The sequence below is a fragment of the Leucopleurus acutus genome (genome assembly GCF_964270905.1).
Source record: "Leucopleurus acutus genome assembly, chromosome: 4".
NCBI lineage: Eukaryota > Metazoa > Chordata > Mammalia > Artiodactyla > Delphinidae > Leucopleurus > Leucopleurus acutus.
This window is the reverse complement of record NC_139146.1, coordinates 86,418,321-86,437,720: the sequence shown is the minus strand read 5'-3', so window position 1 is coordinate 86,437,720 and position 19,400 is coordinate 86,418,321. Positions and strand designations below refer to the sequence as shown.

At 35.0% G+C, this 19,400-nt stretch overlaps 1 pseudogene across 1 annotated transcript in view; it reads left to right on the top strand.

Annotated features, from left to right (window-relative positions):
* The first annotated feature begins 10,020 nt into the window (after window positions 1-10,020).
* Window positions 10,021-19,400, top strand: part of LOC309961129 (UDP-glucuronosyltransferase 2C1-like) — a 28,817-nt pseudogene continuing 19,437 nt past the window's right edge. The window contains exons 1-2 of the transcript XR_014327192.1: window positions 10,021-11,686; window positions 16,017-16,164. The product of XR_014327192.1 is annotated as a UDP-glucuronosyltransferase 2C1-like (transcript). The remainder of the gene's footprint in view (window positions 11,687-16,016; window positions 16,165-19,400) is intronic.

The window sequence follows — 19,400 nt, the reverse complement described above, 5'->3', positions numbered from 1 at the left end:
TGCTCAATAGAACTTCATTTGAAATTGGAGTCAATCCTCTCAAACCTTGCTGCCCCTTTATCAACTAAGTTTATGCAATATTCTAAATCATTTGTTTTCATTTCAACAATCTTCATAGCATCTGCACCAGCACTACTTTCCATCTCAAGAAGTCACTTTCTTTACTAATCCATAAGAAGCAACTCCTCACCCATTAGTTCTATCATGAGATTGCAGCAATTCAGTCACATCTTTAGTCTCCACTTCTTTTTTTTTGGCTGCTTCGGGTCTTAGGGGTAGCACGTGGGCTTCTCTCTAGTTATGGAGGGTGGGTTTTCTTTTCTCTAGTTGTGGTGTGGGTTCCAGAGTGCATGGGCTCTGTAGTTTGCGGCACACAGGTTCTCTCACTGAGGTGCACAAGCTCAGTAGATGTGGCGCGCAGACTTAATTGCCCCGTGGCATGTGGAATCTTCGTTCCCTGACCAGGAATTGAACCCATGTCCCCTGAATTGGAAGGCGGATTCTTTACCACTGGACCACCAGGGAAATCCCTAGGCTCCACTTCTTTTTTTTTTTTAACATTAAAATAAATTATTTTATTTATTTATTATTTATTTCTAAATCTTAGGTTCTATTACTATTTATTTATTTATTTTCACACACACACACACACACACACACACACACACACACACACTGTATTTTATTTTTACAAAAGATAGACTGACACCAAGCACTGTAAATGGATGACCACAACAAAAGCAACAATGATTGCAATTACCAAACATGAAACATACTCATACTATGTCATGATATTGATATTCAGTCCAGTAATCCTCCATGTAACAGTTCCTTTACTTTGCAGTGAAAATTGATTTGTATATTTTTTGCCTAGGTTCCACTTCTGAATCCTCTTGCTATTTTCACACGTGCAGTTCCTTCCTCCATTGAAGTCTTGAACTCCTTAAAAATCATCCATTAGAGCTGGAATCAATTTCTTTGAAACTTCTGTTAATGTTGATATTTTGACCTTTTCCCATAAATCACAAATGTTCTTAATGGTATCTAAAATGGTGAGTTTTTTTCAGAAGGTTTTCAATTCACTTTGACCAGATCCATCAGAGAAATCACTATCCATGACAGCTATAGCCTAACAAAATGTATTTCTTAAATAATAAGACTTGAAAGTTTTAGTTAGTCCTTGGTCCATGCGATGCATGATGGACATTGTGTTAGAAGGTATGAAAACAATATTAGTCTCATTGTACATCTCCATGAGAGCTCTTGGATGATCAGGTGCCTTGTCAGTGAGCAGTAATATTTTGAAAGGTTCTTTTCTCTGACAGTAGGTCTCAGAGGTGGGCTGAAAATATTTAGCTGTAAATATACATTGTAAAGAGATATGCTGTCATCGAGGCCTTGTTGTTCAATTTATAAAGCACAGGCAGAGTAGATTTATCATAATTCTTAAGGGCCTAGAATTTTCAAAATGGCAAATGAACTTTGACTTCAACTTCAAATCACCAGCTGCTTGGCCCATAACAAGAGAGTCAGCCTGTTCTCTGAAAATTTGAAGCCAGATATTGATTTCTCCTCATTAGCTATGAATGTCCTAAATGGCATTTTCTTTCAATATAAGGCTGTTTCATCTACATTGAAAATCTGCTGCCTGTAGTCACCTTCATGAATTATCTTAGCTAGATCTTCTGGATAACTTAGCACAGCTTCTACATCAGCACTTGTTGCTTTACCTTGCACTTTTATGTTTTGAAGAGGGCTTCTTTCCTTAAACCTTATGATCCAAACTCTGCTAGTTCCAATTTTTCTTAGGCAGCTTCCTCACCTCTTGCAGCCTTCTTAGAATTGAAAAGAGTTAGGACCTTGCTCTGGTTTAGGCTTTGGTTTAAGGGAATGTTGTGGCTGGTTTAATCTTCTAACTAGACCATGAAATCTTTCTCCATTTCAGCAATAAGGCTGTTTCACTTTATCGTTTGTGTGTTCACTGGAGTAGCATTTTTAATTTCCTTCAAGAACATTTCCTTTGCAAAAAAAAAAAAAATCTTTGGTGCAAGAAGCCTAGATTTTGGTCTGTCTTAGCTTTCAATATGCCTTTCTCCTTAAGCTTTATTATTTTTACCTTTGATTTAAAGGAGAGATAATCAACTCTTTCAGTTGAAAACACAGAGACCATTGCAGGGTTTTTAATGGCCTAATTTCAATACTGTTGTGTCTAAGGGAATAGGGAGATCTGAAGAGCAGGAGAGTGACAGGTGAATAGCCAGTTGATGGAGCAGTTAGAACACATGTATTTATTGATTAAGTTCATCATTTTGTATGGGTGAGGTTCTGTGGCACCCCCTAAAATTACAATAGTAATATCAAAGATCACTGATCACAGATCACCACAACAAACATAATAATAATGAAAAAGTTTGAAATATTACAGGAATTACCCAGATGTGACACAGAGGTATGTAGTGAGCAAATGCTGTTGAAAATATGGCATTGATTGACTTGGTTGACTCATGTTTGCCACAAACATTCAATTGTTAAAAAGCTGATATTTGTGAAACACAGAAAAGCAAAGCACAATAAAATGAGGTATGCCTGTATATTTCAAAGACTGATTTCTCCATATAAGGTCAATTTTATAGATCCTGGGAGTTACAACTTGGACATACTTTGGGGTGTCCACTATTCAACCCATTACAGACTTGAAACAACTTACTCTCACCACCACTTGACCCCAAAAACACAAACAGAAGACAGGATCACACTTCTGTGTATGGTGAAAATTAAAGATCTTAAAGAGTTAAAGAATGCAGGATGATGAGCTCCATCCTATCTGGGCCCCTCAAAACCAAAAGATCCTGGAAAATGGTAGTGGATCCTGCAAACTCATACAAGAATTCATTCTACTCTCACACTCTGTGTCTGATGTGATATCTCTGCTAAAGCATATTAATACATCTTCAGGTACATGGGATGAGGTCATTGTTCTGGTAACTGTGTTCTCTGCCATCCCTATCTGAAAGGAGATCAGATACAGTTCTCATTCACTTGGAAAAGACAATAGTATACATGTATATACAATTTTGCCTGAAGACTATATAAAATAAACTTTCTTCTCTTCCCTCATAATATAGGCCAATGAGATATGAATTATCTGGATATCCTTCAGAAAATTGTACTAAACAGCTATGTTGACAACACTATGCAAATCAGAAAGATGAGCAAAAAGTGGTTAGTATGTTGGGCAACTGAGCTTTAGAAAGTGGGAGACACATGAGCTTTAGAAAGTGGGAGAAAAACCCTATGAATATTCAAGTGTGATCTTCCACATCAGTAAAATTAATTGAGATCCAGTGATCAGGGATATTTAAGGTTATCATTTCCAAAAGAGGATAGATTTTGCATTTTGCCTTTTTTCTGCAAAGAAAAATAATAGATATTGTAGGCCTTTTCAGGAATTAGGGGAAGCATATTTTTCCATTCTGTGACTCGTAGGCCAGATAACTCAAAAGACTATCAGTTCTGAATGGACCCAGAGCAGGAAAGAATTCTGCAGTAGGTCCAGCCTGTAATAGTCTGTAATATTAGGTAGACCTTATAGCATTAAATACATCAGCAGTGAGAGAAGACACTGTATGGAATCTCTGCCAAGCTTAATAGAAGAATCACAACACAGCAATATAAAGTCATCTGGACTGAAGAATTATGTGTTTTTGGAAAAACAACTCCTGACATGTTATGGGACCCTGTTAAATATGGAACACTCAACCATGGGACATCATGTTATTTCTCACCAGAGACCAACCATCATAGAATTGGCATTAAGCAATTAAGTAGGCAAAATTACCCAGCCAGGTCACATCAGACCGCTTTTATCATCATCCACCCCAGTTCTGGCTCCTAGAACAAATTAACAAAGTGACTATGGTGACAGAGAGTAAAGCTATGCATGGGCCCCAGTGTATGGGATCCTATTTACTGAGGCTCATGTAACTACTCCCTGAGTGTCAAAAGGATCATATCTGCTTGGAAGAGAATTAAACATTGAGTTCCTGATAGGGCATCATTGCTAGAGTAGACCAACTGGACACTGAGGCCAATTTCCTAAATTGGATCCCTTTCACACTGGCTATTTACCCTGACAGAAATAGATAATACTGGAAATGATTTTATTTTATTATCTACATGGACTCTGCAAAAAGGTCACATTTCATTGACCCAGAATTTTAGCAATTTTATTGGTTCCTAAGACTGAGAGGTATAAAAGTGGTATAAAAATCAAGATATTTTAAGGCCACAGGTGAAAATTGACTTCAGCATCAACACAAACTGAGTACCTTAGTTTTTCAGTAGAAAACAGTATAGAGCATTTTGAATTTCCAATTTATGGCAGTTTCTTTCCCAGATGTCAATTCTCCTCAAGTTCTCATTTCTTTTTCTTCACTCATTGATACCCCCAGTTTCTGCTATTGATTCTATTTTTGGCAATGTAATATCAAAAGTGGCTATAGTCAGAAAGCTATGGTGATCTTAGGGTTCACCTCATTAGCTTCCCTTCTCTTAGTTGTTAAGTTTCTGTGATGCCTGTTCAATACCTGAAAATAGTTGTTACATATAATTTGTCCAGTTCTCTAGTTGTTTGTGGCAGAGGGTTAGTCTGGTTCCAGTTATACCATCATGGACAAAAATGGAGTCAATACCTTAACTGACTTAATTACTAAGAAATTTAAATGACTTGGAAAAATCTTTGAATAAACAAATTAAAGCAGAACCGGAGGAAGCTTTGCAACAAGAATGGAATTTTTGTAATGTAAAAATTTAGTGACTCACTGAACTCAAATCCAAGAGAAAGCCCACTCTCTTATTTTTCCAGACTTCCTAAGACTAAGAGAACAAAATAAACACTTTTAGTTTTTTCCTACTAAAGTACAAATGGTTAACATCCAAGCCAGGAAACATCTAATAACCTTGAGAGAGTAATACTGATAATGGATGAATTCATTGGCTGTGGGTCAAAGTTATTTATCCCTTTTGTGGTTCATAACAAATATAATTCAGTAGAATCATTAATACAAGAAATTTTTAATGATATCCAAACATTTATGGAGATATAATCAACATACAACATAGTATAAATTTGAGGTGACTTGAAATGCTTTTATATTAGAAATAATTACTGCCTTAGCATTAAATAACATCTTTGAGACACCACATAATTACCATTCTTTGCTTTTGTGGTGAAAACATTGAAAATGTTTTCACTTAGCAACTTTCAAGTGTAATACAGTATTATTAACAATAGTCACCATGCAGTACATTAGGTCCCCAGAACTCATTCATCTTATAATTGTATGTTTGTGCACTTTTACCATCATCTCTCCCTTCACTTTAACCCCTACCTTCTAGAAACCACAATTCTATTCTCTGTTTCTATAAGTTTGGCTTCTTTAGATTCCACATATAAGTGATATCATACAGTATGTCTTTCTCTGTCAAACTTATTTCACTTAGCATTATGCCCACAATGTCCATCTATGCTGTGGCAGATGGAAAGATTTCCTTCTTTCTCATAGCTAACTAATCTTCTATTGTATACATATATCACATCAATTTGCCCATTCATCTATTGATGGACACTTACTTAGATTATTTCTATATCTTGGCTGTAGTTATTAATGCTAAAATGAACATGAGTGCAGATATCGCTGTAAGATCCTGTTTCCATTTCCATTGGATATGTACCCAGAAGGGGAATTGCTAAATATGTGTAGCTCTATTTTTTTTTTCACAAAACCTCCATACTGTTTTCCATAGTAGCTGTACTAATTTACATTCCCCCAAATAGTACACTAGAGTTCTCTTTTGTCCATATGGTCACAAATACTTCTTGTGTCTTGTACTTGATAATAGCTATTCTAACAGATGTGAGGTGATAGATCATTGTGGCTTTGGTTTGCATTTCTGTGATGGTTAGAAATGTTGAGCACATCTTCACATACCTCTTGGTGATTTATAATATGTATTCTTTGGGAAAATTATTCAATGTGTCTACCCATTTTAAAACAGATTTTTTAAACTATTAAGTATAGAGTTCTTTATGTAGTTTGGATATTAATGCCTTATCAGATATATGATTTGCAAATATTTTCTCCCATTCTGTAGGGTGCCTTTTATTTTGTTTATTTTTATTCTTCCTGTGTAGAACTTATTAGTTTGATATAGTCCCACTTGTTTATTTTTGCTGTGGTTGCTGTGCTTCTGGTGTCAATCAAAAAAAATCAATGCCAAGACCAAAGTCAAAGAGCATTTCTCCTAACTATTCTTCTATGAATGCTTTCAGTTTTTGTTATGTTTAAGTCTCTATCAATTGCATGCTAAATTTTGTGAGTGATGTAGGATAGGGGTCCAGTTTAATTATTTGGCATGTGGTTATCCAGTTTTCTAACCCCATTTATAAAAGAAACTATCATTTCCCCATTTAGTGTTATTGGATCCCATATAAAATATGAGTTAACCTTATAGTCAAAGCTTTTTTTGTTTTAAACTCTCAATTCTGTTCCATTGGTCTACATGCATATTTTATGCCAGTGTCATACTGTTTTGATTACTATAGCTTTGTAACATAATTTGAAGTCAGGAAGTGTGAGCCTTCTAGCTTTGTCCTTCTTTCTCAGGATTACTTTGGCAATTATTTTGTGGCTCCATATAAATATTAGGATTGTGTTTCTTATTTTTGTGAAGATGCCTTGGAATTTTTACATTAATTGCATTGAATACAGAAGGCTTTGGATAGTATGGATATTTTAACAATATTAATTCTACTAATTCATGAATATGGGAATCATTCCAACTTTCTGTGTCTTCTTCTATTTATTTCAAATAAGTCTTATAATTTTTGGTGTACAGAACTTTCACATCCTAGGTAAATTTACTCCTAAACATTTATTCTTTTTGAGCTATTTTGGATGGAGTTGTTTTCTTTGTTCTTTTTTGAGATGTTCTGTTGTTAGTGTACAGAAATACAACCCATTTCTGTACATTGACTTGTACTCTGCAAATACACTGAATTCACTGGTCACTTCTAAAAACTTTTTGGTAGTCTTTATAATTTCCTATATAAAAGATAATATCATCTGCAAAGAAATGCAATTTTACTTCTTTCTTTCCAATTTGGGTGCCTTTTATTTCCTTGCCTTGACTGATTGCTCTAGCCAGGACTTCTAGTACAGTATTGAATAGAGCACATGTGTTATTCCTGATGAAATCCCAGAGGAAAAGCTGTCACTTTCACTATTATGTATGATGTTAGCTGTGGGTTTGCATAGATTGCCTTTATCATGTTGAGTCATGTTCTTTTTATTCCTAACTTGTTAAGCATTTTTATCATGAAAAGATGTTATATTTTTTTCAAAATTTTTGTGTCTATAATATGCTCATATGAGTTTTATTTTTCATTCTGTCAATATTGTGTATCATAATACTGATTTATGTATGTTGACCCATCCTTGAATCCCAGAGATAAATCTTATTTGATCACAGTGTATGGTCCCTTTTTTGTACTGTTGAATTTGGTTTGCTAATGTCTTGTTGAAAAAAATTGACATCTATATTCATCAGAGATATTGGTCTGAGTTTTCTACCATTTCAGCTTTTGTTTGTATGGGAAAGTATCATTCCTTTATTTCTGAAGGACATCATTTTCACATAAAATATTTCAGGATCATAGGTTTTTTTCTTTTGGAACTTTTAATATACCAACCAAATCTGTCCTGGTCTGCAAAGTTTCTGCTGAGAAATTTATTAATATCTCTATGGGGAGTTCCCTTGTATGAAGTGAGTTGTTTTTTTCTCTCTTGCTGGTTTGGTATTTTTCTCCCTTTGCTCTTTGTTCTTAACTATTGAGAATTTGATTATCATATGTCTTGGTTAAGTCTTCTCTTTGGTGATTCTGTGTGGGAACCTCTGAGTTCCATGTACCTGGAAGTCCATATCCCTCCCCCAGCTTGAGAAGTTTTAGCTATTATTTCTTAAATTAAGCTTTCTGCACCTTGTTCCCTCTCTTCTCCTGCTGAGAATCCAATAATGCAAGTATTGTTTAACTTTAAGGTATCCCGTTCTTCACATAAGCCTCCAGCACTCCTTTTTGGTCTTTTTTCCTTTTTGTCTTCTGACTAGATAATTTCCAATGACTTGTCTTTGAGCTCACAGATTCTTTTTTCTGCTTCACTGAGTCTGCTCTTGAGGCTCTGTATTCATTTTTCATTGCATTCTTTAGTTCCAGGATTTCTGGGGTATGTTGTTTGTTTCTTTTCATTGTTGTGTTATTTTTAGAAAAATATGGTCTATAATTTTTCCTGTTTCATTTTTGTTTCTTTTTATGATTTCTGTCTGTGTTGAATGTTTCATTTTGTTCATGTATTGTTTTCTTGATTTCACTGAGCTGTATTTCATTGTCTGTGTTCTCTCACAGCTCTCTTAGCTTCCTTTAAAAATTATTTAAAATTCTTCTCAGGGAATTCATAGATCTGTATTTCTTTGTAATTTGTTGCTGGAAAGTTATTGTGTTCCTTTGGTGATGTCATGTTTCCTTAATTTTTTATGTTCCTTAAAGGCTTGTGTTGGTGTTTGCACATAAAGCATCAGTTACCTCACACAATCGTTACTGACTGGCTTTGGGACAAAAATGCTTTCACCTCTCAGTCTGACTAGAAAATCTGAGACTTTCTCAGACCTTTCTTATGGATATGTCTGTTCCACATTGCTTTTTCCCTCTTTAGGGGGATTTCTTCAGGTTGTATGCCTTCTTTTGATTCCACAATGGAAGCTGTGTGTTGAGGGTCTCCAATTTGTTTTCCCTAGTGTAGAGTCCTGAAATGTTCAAGTTTGTGAGTCTTATCCCAGTCCTACAGATATGGGTCAGGTTTCTGCACTTGCTTACTCTTATTCTCCATGGCAGTGTACAGCTGGAGACAGCTCTGTGGGTCAGGGAGAAGGAGCAGCAGCGTTTAGTAAAGGAGCACAAAGCATTGAGGGGGGCTGTGGCCCCACAGAGCAGTCTTCTGATGAGTTGTCCCAAGAAGATGGTGGGCAGGCTTCCTAATGGAGTCCAGAAATTGTTTAGAAGGAAGAACCACAGAGTGATTACTAGCCTTGCTTTGATAAGTTCTAAGGCCTGGTGATGATCCCAGCCTCTCCTATCTCCTTAGCTTTGCAGATCACCTCAGTAATCTGGAAAAGGTGAGAAAGAAGTGGACATCCCTTATTGCTGGGGAAACCAAGTACTCATAAGATTTCACTTTCCACTGTAGGAGAAATTACAGTTCTCCTAAAGAAGAAGTTCTTACAAGGAACTTTCCGGGAACTGGTCCATAATGCCCTGTGGAAGGAATGACACAGGCAAAGTGAAATTGTTTTCTTACCCTCTTCAATGAATCTGTTCTTGGAATGATTTGCTCCAATGGTGGGATAAAACTTCTCCACCGGACTCCCAGAAACTTACCTTCATTCCTGGATGACTGCCAATATCAATATTCTGTGTGGATGACAGTAGAGATCTCCTTCTACAGTCTTGATGCTGTCACTACAGGAAAGAAATTCTTATCATGGAAAGTTTAAAGGAAGCTGATATCAATGAAGGGGGAAAGTGAAACAACATAAGATTAGAAAACTAGGGTCTTGTGGGCCATTTCAAAGAGTATAGATTTTAATGTACATATAAGAGAAAGTTATTAAACCATTTTGCTCAAGTATGATATTTTCTGAAATAGAATTTTTTTGAAAATCAGAAAAGTTTCTCTATGGAGAGTAAGTTGCAGGTGTGTAGAAGTTGAAGAAGTGATATTGGAAGGGTACTTCAGTAAGTCCAGATTAGATATGAAACTGAATAGGGTTAGATTGATGATAGTGAAGACTGCAAATGAAAATAGATTGGCTTATCATTTGGAGGTAGAATTTAAAGTTATAGTAGGAAATTGAATAATTATGCAATTATATTTTTATTATTAGTCAATTATTCTTATGATAATATTATTATCATCCTATATTCCTATTGATTAATAACTTGAGGAAGTCAACGTTTTAAGCAAAAGGGCTATAGATGAAGTTATGATCCTAAATATAATTGTTTCCATTTCTACATGGAGTAGTGGCTTCCAGTTGTGAAGATCCAAGCTAAAAAAAAAAAAAAGGGAATTTTACACTATAAGAAGAATCTTAGAACAAGAAAGCAAAGAAAAGAGAAGTGGATACACTAGAAGGAAGCATAAGATAATCAAGATGTCTTATTCTTATTTATGATCTACCTTCTCCATTCTAAGTTATCTCTTCACAACATAACATTAATCTCACCTAGAATCAGAACTTGACTCATATCCACAGTAATAGTAAAAAGACATTTTTCTTAAAGATAGTTGTGATATAGCCAAACTGGCACTTTATTTAGCATCAGAATATTTATATTAAATTCTCCTTGCCTTAACAGCTCTTAAACTCGACATATTTTATTTTTCTGACAGGAAGTGTTTGTCTCTTTCCTATGTAGAATATCTACTATAATTATCAGTAAGAGAAATACTAGAGAGACCACTCTTTTCAAACGGACATTCAAAGAAAACCAGAGAAAAATTCCAAAAAATCTAGTTTTAATTGAGTATGCATCACATGATGATGGATTTTTTTAACATTACCAAGAAATTATTATGGATTTGTCTTTCACTTTAAGCCTCTTTATTTTGATATCATCCAAAAGAAGTTTGGAAATTCTCACTTTTTTTTTTCCTTAATATATTATTGACTTCATCGACTTTTTTTTCCATCACAGCAGTTGCATTGCATTTTAATCATTTTCTTTTAAATTAACTAATTTATTTTTTAATTGACATATGGTTGATTTACAAGTACACAATTCAAAGTTCAACCCAGCCTACTATAAAATAAAATAAAATGGATAAGATTTAGTTTGAGCAAGAGTTAATCATGAAGACTGTGAAAGGCTTCTGTGTCCTTTTCAGGCTGCATCTATGTCTCTTTGACTCTGGAAGGACTGGGAAAGTACTTGTATGGCCTGAGGATTTTAGTCACTGGATTAATTTAAAAGTTATTCTGGAAGAACTCCTCCTTCACACACATGAGATAACCATCCTGGTACCTTCACCAAGCCTTCTGCTGGATCATACCAAGATTCCCTTCAATGTGGAGATCCTCCAACTTCCAGTAACTAAAGAAGCTTTCATGGAAGAATTTGATACTGGTCTCTATACAATTTCTTTTGAAGTGCCGAAACTTTCATGGTGGGACTTGCAAGAAAAACTAACAAAAATGATCAGAAGTTTATTAACATCAGACAAATGAGTATGTGACAGTGCTATCACAAACAAGGAGTTACTCAACAGGCTACAGGCAGCTAAGTTTGATATCTGTATTGATGACCCTTTAAGCTTTTGTGGGGAATCAGTGGCTGAACTCCTCAATATCCCATTTATATATTCTTTTTGGTTTTCTTATGGGAATGTCATTGAGAGATTGTGTGCTGAGCATCTTATACCTTCTTCATATGTTCCTGGCATCACATCAGTACTGACAGACTACGTGACTTTTATACAGAGTCTGAAGAATTGGTTTTTCTATGCAATGAATGAAATGTTATATTCATATGATATATTTCTGGAATGGGTTAAGTATTACAGCAAGGTTTTAGGTAAGAGAAATGTGCATGTAATGATTCTTATTTCATATGTAAAATGTAAATATTTATCTGACTGCATGAAAACTTACAAAAAAGTGTTTTTAAGAGAGAACCCAAGCTCCTCTTGCTTAACTGTATTGAATGAAAAAATAATAATTTTTTCTTTCTTTTCTTTTTTTTCTCTTTTTTTCCTTTTTTTCTCTTTTTTGTTTTGTTTTATATGATTGAGTACTGACAATATATCAAAGAAGGAATATTCTATATATCTATGCATAAATCCTGACTGATGCCCCTAGGTTTTTTTGAAGTAACTGGAAAACCCAAATCTGACACTGTGCTTAATTTCCATAACCTTGGACTACTCTCTTGTTTACTTCTGGTACACAGCCTGTTTTCTTTCTGATTAACGTGCTGTTTCTCAGGCTTTCTGTTTGCATTCTATCAGGGCTTGGTTAGTTGGTTGCAGAGCTTGGCATGTGTTGAGCATGAAACTAGAAAATAAATAAATAAATGTAGCTTCGTTTCATCTGCTCTTGTTTTCCAAAGGAGAAAAAAGGAAGATTTTTCCCTAAAGGACCATGTTTTTAAACTTTTAACCTATTATTTTCTTGTTGCTGTTGTTCTATTTTAAATTGCATTAGAGGTCAACTAGTGAGTTTTTACTCTGAGCACAAAGTTTTTCTCTGTTTAAGCAAGTCTGTTTACCCCCTTTGTTTTTCCTTTTGATTTTTTTTATTTGAAAAGCATTCATTTAATTGTGTCATGGATGATTTTTGCATAAGACATTATTTATCTTTGAGGAAGCCCTACCCTACTTACATTATTTAGATTTTTTGAGATATAATTAACATGTAACATTGCATTCATTTCAGGGATCTACAAAAATTAATCAATAGTCAGTCTACAAAAAACTGGAAAATTGTATTCGAGCCAACGTGAGGATTATAATCCAGGAGACAGTTTTTCATAAAGCTCTGAGGAATGTTCTCCCCATTAGAAGTCAAAGCACAGTTGTACAAGTTTTTGAGACAAAGTGTTATACATCAAAGTAATATACTGACAGTTTACATAGGTCAAGAAGGCGAGTAGTGGGTCACTGTGATCCCTTAAGGGATTAAGGAAGGAATTTTATCTCCTAAGGAGCTACCTTGCTGGCACCAGGAGGAAATTGGTTTTTTTGTTGTGGTGGTGGTGGTGGTTGAGTAGGCACTCTTGTGTCTTCTAAGGGGACCTAGTTAATGTAGAATGCAGATACACTAAAGGGGGGGGGGTAGTGGCTCAAATGGAAGAGAAAATTTTATGTTAAATTTTTCTTGTCCTGCCTTAAAATCATTTCCTTTTATCACAGGTATACAACATAATGGTTTTATATTTGTACATATTGAACACCACAAGAACTTGTTAACACTCATCACTGAATGTAGTTTTTTTTATTTTGAGATGAGAACTTTTAAGATCTACTCTCTTAGCACATTTCATATATACAATACAGTATTATTAACTATAGTCACCATGCTGTACATCACAGCCACAGGACTGACTGCAATTTTGTACCCTTTCACCACCTTCACCTACCTATTGTGCCCATCTTCCAGCCCCGGCATCTGGCAACCACCAGTCTGTTCTCTGGTTCTATGAGTTCATTTTCTTTTTCGTTTTGTTTTCTTTTTAGATTCCACATTTAAGTGATATCAAATAGGATTTGTCTTTCTCTGTCTGACCGAATTCACTTACCATGATTTCCTCAAGTTCCATCTGTCGAGGCAAATGACAGGTTGTCCTTTTTTCTCATGACTTAATAATATTCCATGGTATATATAATCATATTTTCTTTATCCATTCACCCATTGAAAAACATGCAGATTGCTTCCATATTTTGGCTACTGTATAATGCTCCAAACTTGCAGTGAACATGGAGTGCCATAGTAGTTTTATTTTTAATTTTTTGAGGAACCTCCAAACTGTTTTCCATAGTTTTACACAAATTACATTCCCACCAACAGTGCACAAAGGCTTCCCTTTCTCCAGATCCTCCCCAGCATTTGTTATCTCTTGTCTTTTCATGATAGCCATGCTAATAGGTGTGAGGTGATATCTCACCGTGGTTTTAATTTGCATTTCCCTGATGATTAGCAATGGTGAGCACATTTTTATATATTTGCTACCTATTTGAGTAGCTTCTTTGGAAAAATGTCTATTCAGGTCCTTTGCTCAATTTTTAATTGAATTATTATTTTTTTTGTACTGAATTGTATGAATTCCTTAGAGATTTTGGATGGCAACCCTGTATCCAATATATGGTTTGAGAATAATGTCTCTTATTTCACAGGTCACATTCTCATTTTGTTGATCATTTCTTTTGCTGTGCATAGTCATTTTAGTTTGAAGTAGTCCCACTTATTTATTTTTAATTTTGTTTTTTATGCTTTTGTGTCATATTTTAAAAATCATTGTCAAGACCTCTGTCAAGAAAATTTTCTGTCATGTTTTCTTCTAGAAATTTTTTGGTTTCAGGTCTTATATTGACGTCTTTAATCTATTTCCAGCTAATTTTTGTGGAGTAAGATTGGAGTCTAGTTTCATTCCTTTGCACATGAATATCCATTTTTTTCAGCAAGAATTGTTTAAAACTGTCATTTTCCATTGAGTTGTTTTGGTTCCTTTGTGAAATATTAGTTGATCAAATATGCATGGGTTTATTTCTGGGCTCTTGATTCTGTTCCATTGGTCCATGTGTCTGTTTTTATGCCTGTACCAAATTGTTTTGATTACTATTGCTTTATAATCTTGCTTGAAATCAGAAAGTGTGATGTCTGCAGATTGGTCTTTTTTCTCAGGATTTCTTTGGTTATTTGGGGTCTTTTTCAGTTTCATGTGAATTTTAAAATTGTTTTCTTTGTTACTGTTTCTGACAGAAATATCTCTAATAATGCATCATTACTAAAAAATTAGTTTATTCCTGAAAAATTAAAATTTTCCATTATAGTTGTGATCTCTTGTTTTATAACTGCTTCCCTTTTCCTTTTATCGAGTATCTGTTCTAAATGGATACAGGATTTCTTTGGGGATTAATGATTTTCTAAAATTTAATAGTGGTGATTGTTTCACAACATTATAAATATACCAAAAACTATACTGTCATTTATTTAAAAGGAAGAATTGATTGTATTTAAAATATATCTCAACGAAACTTTTATGAAAGGGTATGAGAGTGAAACATTTCACAAAGAGAATAATATTATACTCATGGCTGACACAAATAAGGCAGTGAAATGGGATACACACTGAGTATGAAACTGGATTTTGAATACCTTTGGCATTACCAGAATCAAAACCTAAATTAATGAGATTTTCTTGTGATCTCATGCGGATAGATCTTCCTGGCAGTTCAAAATCGCTTATATTTTCTAATCAAACTTTAACACACTTAGAACATCAAGGAGATTATTCAAAAAGCCATGTGGTGAGAAACCAGATAGTAATGGTTTCCTCCTATTAGTGATATAGAGTACATATTTCAAAAGGACACCAAAATGCTGGGTAAGGTCCCTTACACCACAGTAATTGAATAGAATTCAGAAAGGAGGCTCTGGCTCAAAATTAAGAAAAATAATTTAATCAGAGTCACTAATTTTATTTCTTATTCTGTTAATATTCACTTGGTCGCCACTTCAGTTGAAAGGTACCCCTTTTGTAGTGTTTGTCAGCTAAATATGTCAAAATAACAACTAATACATCACCAGATTATTATGAAGTGCTATATCTTCACCAAAGAGGATAAGATCTTGTGAAACGGGAACTATAATTATGGATAGCAAAGGAGATAATCACTTTTAAATATTTATTAAAAGATTTCAGTCCTAATAGGATATAGTTAGTTGTGGTGGCAAACTCCCAAACACCAGAAAAAAAAAAAGATGGATCAATTACAAAAGCTGATTTTTAAAGACATCAAATTCTTTTGGAGCAATGAGGATGAGATAAATTGGAATTCCAGAAGAGGAGGAGACTCTACCATAGTAGGCTGGGATCACTGGCTGAATTTCTTGCTCATTGCTCAGAGCACGTGCTGGTTCTGAGCATGGAGTAGGGCTCAGACTTAGCTCAAGCTGAAAGAGTCTGTTGACAGAGAAAGCAGCAGGCTTTTGACTTTGTTCCATACTTAAATCTGTGTCTGATTCTTCATAATCTCACTATTGTGTACTCTTGCAGGGAAAAGGCAATAGTTACATGGGACCCATACTGGTTCTTTAAAGATTTTTCTTAGAAAATTTGATGGTAAAACATTTCCCATCTCATATATCAGTTCGTTTTCCCTCTATCATTCTTTATTTTTATTCAGGAAAACCTACCACATTATGTGAGATTACGGGGAAAGCTGAAATGTGGTTGATTCGAACTTACCGAGATTTTGAATTTCTTCACCCTTACTACCTAATTTTGAGTTTGTTGGAGGACTGCACTGCAAGCCTGCAAAGCCCCTGCTAAAGGTAATTAAATGTACTTATTATTGCCTCTTTGAGTGTTTACCTCTTGGAATGATTTCTAGTTTATTATTTTTAGTATTTGATCTTCAATCTGAAAACTTGGACATAGGAATTAATGGGAATTATCCACTTGGAGTATTATAATACCATAGTATTAATAACATTATCATGGTAATCATTAATGATGTTCATCAAATATGCCAGATATTTGACAACAATAAAATCCCTAGCCCCTGAGTTTGGTGCAAATTGTTCAATATTCTCCAGGCAATGAGTATGAGCTGAACTGTCATGTATCACTTCCAGGTCCAACACTTAACTGTCAGGTGCACTTACTCCAGAGTTCTCTTTTCTGTAATGTCAATGGGGTGTGTTCCAGAGTGGTTACTCTGTCAACCTGAGTCCTAGTTAAAGAATATATGTAACAGTTACAGCTCTCTAGATGGACATATGGCATGGGAAAGAAATAAGCTGTTGTTTTAAGCCACTGAGATTTTGGAATTGCATGTTATTTAGCATAATCTTGTCTAAGACATGGACAATAGTGGGGAAATTATAGTACTTTGATAAAAGATCTAATAGAAATGAGATGGCCCAGTAAAATTCTGGCAGAAATTCAGTAATGATGACCTGTTTGATTTGAAAAGAGGAGAGAAATTAGACTGGAGACATGATCGGAGGATAGGTTATGAAAAAAACAAAGGGACAATGCTAAGTATTCTTCACTTCAAATTTAAGGTCGATGAGGATCAACATATAATTTGTAAGCAGTAATGTGATATAGCGTCCCCTTTCATAAATTTTGACTATTGAATTGTTTGGAATGGAGCAAGATTTAAAGCAGGGAAATGGGCTGAGATACAGTTGCAATAGTTCCTGAAAGTCATTATAAAGATCCAAACTTCAATATGATAGCAATTTTGAATATAAATGGAGAGACTTAGGAAGTATTTACAAAGAAAGTCAATAGGATTTTCTGATAGGCTGAGGGTGGAGATTAAAAGAGAGAGTGCCAGAATTCATCCTTGTCTTTTGTTTCTTTGTATATGTTAGCCCTTTACTTATTTATTATTATTTTTTTTGTATGGGCAATTTAGTAGTGAATATTGTCATTTACAAAGGTGAAGTAAATGGGAGCAGTTGTGAGGGAAAATGATCATTTCATGTATGGGTATGCTGAATAAGATACAATGCAGTGTCTAGCAAGCAGCTATAAAATACATTGTTTCAATCTCAGAGGACAGGTCTATGCAGTATTTGTGGGGTTTATTTTTAAACTAATTGACTATTTTTAGAGGCACTTATATTCACAGCAAAGCTGAGCACAAAATACAGAGGGTCCCCACCTATTTCTAGCCCCCTCCCATACACAGCTTCCCTCACCATCAATATTCCACATTCCTGCAGCACATTTGTTACACTTTATGAACCAACATCCACATGAATATCAACAAATGTCCATGGTTTACAGTAAGGTTTACTCTGTGTGTTGTACATTCCATCTTTTGATAAATGTATAATGACATGTTATCTATCCTTATACTCTCATACAGACTCTCCACTCTCCTAAAAATCCTCTGTGCTCCACTTCTTCATCCTTCCCTGCCCCTAAATCTTTAGAAATAACTATTTTTACTTCCTCCATAGTTTTGCCTTTTCCATAAGAAGTGGTTTTAAATTAGGGATGTCAAGGAATAAGAAGACATGACCTTGTATTGGCTGTTTATTGTAAACATTACACCACCCAGAGTTAAAAAACAGAAATTGGGGTGGAACAGGAGACTATAATCCAAATGTCTAAGGCTTGTGTGAACAGGTGTTGCACCTGTCAGCCTGACAGTTGGCATTAGAGAACATGAGTAGTTGACAGTACAGAGTAAAGACATAAAGATAAGGATATTTTTTAAAAGCAGAGAAAATGAAACAGTTGGAAATGTTAGCCAAAAGAAAGCAGGACACATATTAAGACTCTGTCTGGACCCTGTTTGATGTAGGTAGGGTAGAATGATTGAGCATACTTAAAGGATTATAGGGCAAGACCTGAGTTTCAGGTAAGGTCAGGAAATATATGGAATACTCAATGAAGAGGTTGAGAATTTGGGGGAATTTTTAAATCATGTAACAGAAATTTTTACTTTATCCTGTTCTATGAATATGTACATTAATATTTTGACAAGTTAAATGATATTGGATATCCATTCTACTTTGTTCTAAGCCATTGTTTCTGCTCAGAAAGTAATCACTTAAATATTCTGAGCCTTTTTTATTTTATTTCATAATTTTTGATAAAAGGTCTATGCCCTGTTGGGATAGTGTGAGACTTACTTATAAGTATATTTGCTATATTTAATAATTCAAAAGTATTCAGAATTCTCTTATTGCCTTATTATTGACCCAGTAACACACATACATGTATATATAATGTGTGTTTGTGTGAATTTGTGCATTTATTTATTTTACCAACTATATGTCACGAAGGATCTGATTTCTTTTGTATGAACTTTAAGGATGTCCAGAAAGTGTAAGAGCTTTGAAGTATTTCCAATGGATCTTATTTCCCCTGTCTCCACCCATCAGAGAACACTAGGGCCCTGGGGACACTACAAAAGCACAATCACATCTCTGCAGTTCAATAATGACATGCTCTCACACTCATGAAAAAAAAATGATTCCTAAGTTTATGACAGCTGTAAGGGGGTTCTTTAATATAGCAAGCATTTTCATAACATTTAATTGTTTGAATAATTCACATGATTAATTTTGGTATTAGAATATTTCCAGAAGATTTTCAATGGTATCCCTAACTATAAAAAGCAGATACTAGGGACCTCCCTCGTGGTCCAGTGGTAAAGAATCCACCTTAATGGTGCAGGGGACGCGGGTTTAATCCTGGTCAGGGAACTAAGATCCCACATGCCGCAGGGCAACTAAACCTGCGCACCACAACTACTGACCTGCGCGCCTCAACTAGAGAGCCTGCCGTGCCGCAAACTACAGAGCCCACGCACTCTGGAGCCCACGTGCCACAACTAGAGAGAGAAAACCCGCACACCATAACTAGAGAGAAGCCCGCATGCCCCAACGAAGGGCCCGCGCACTGCAAGGAAAGATCCTGCATGCCTCAATGAAGATCCCACGTGCTGCCACTAAGACCTAATGCAGCCAAAAATGAAATTAAATAAATAAATCTTTTTAAAAAAAAGCAGATACTAAAGTACACTGTATCTATGTTTACATAC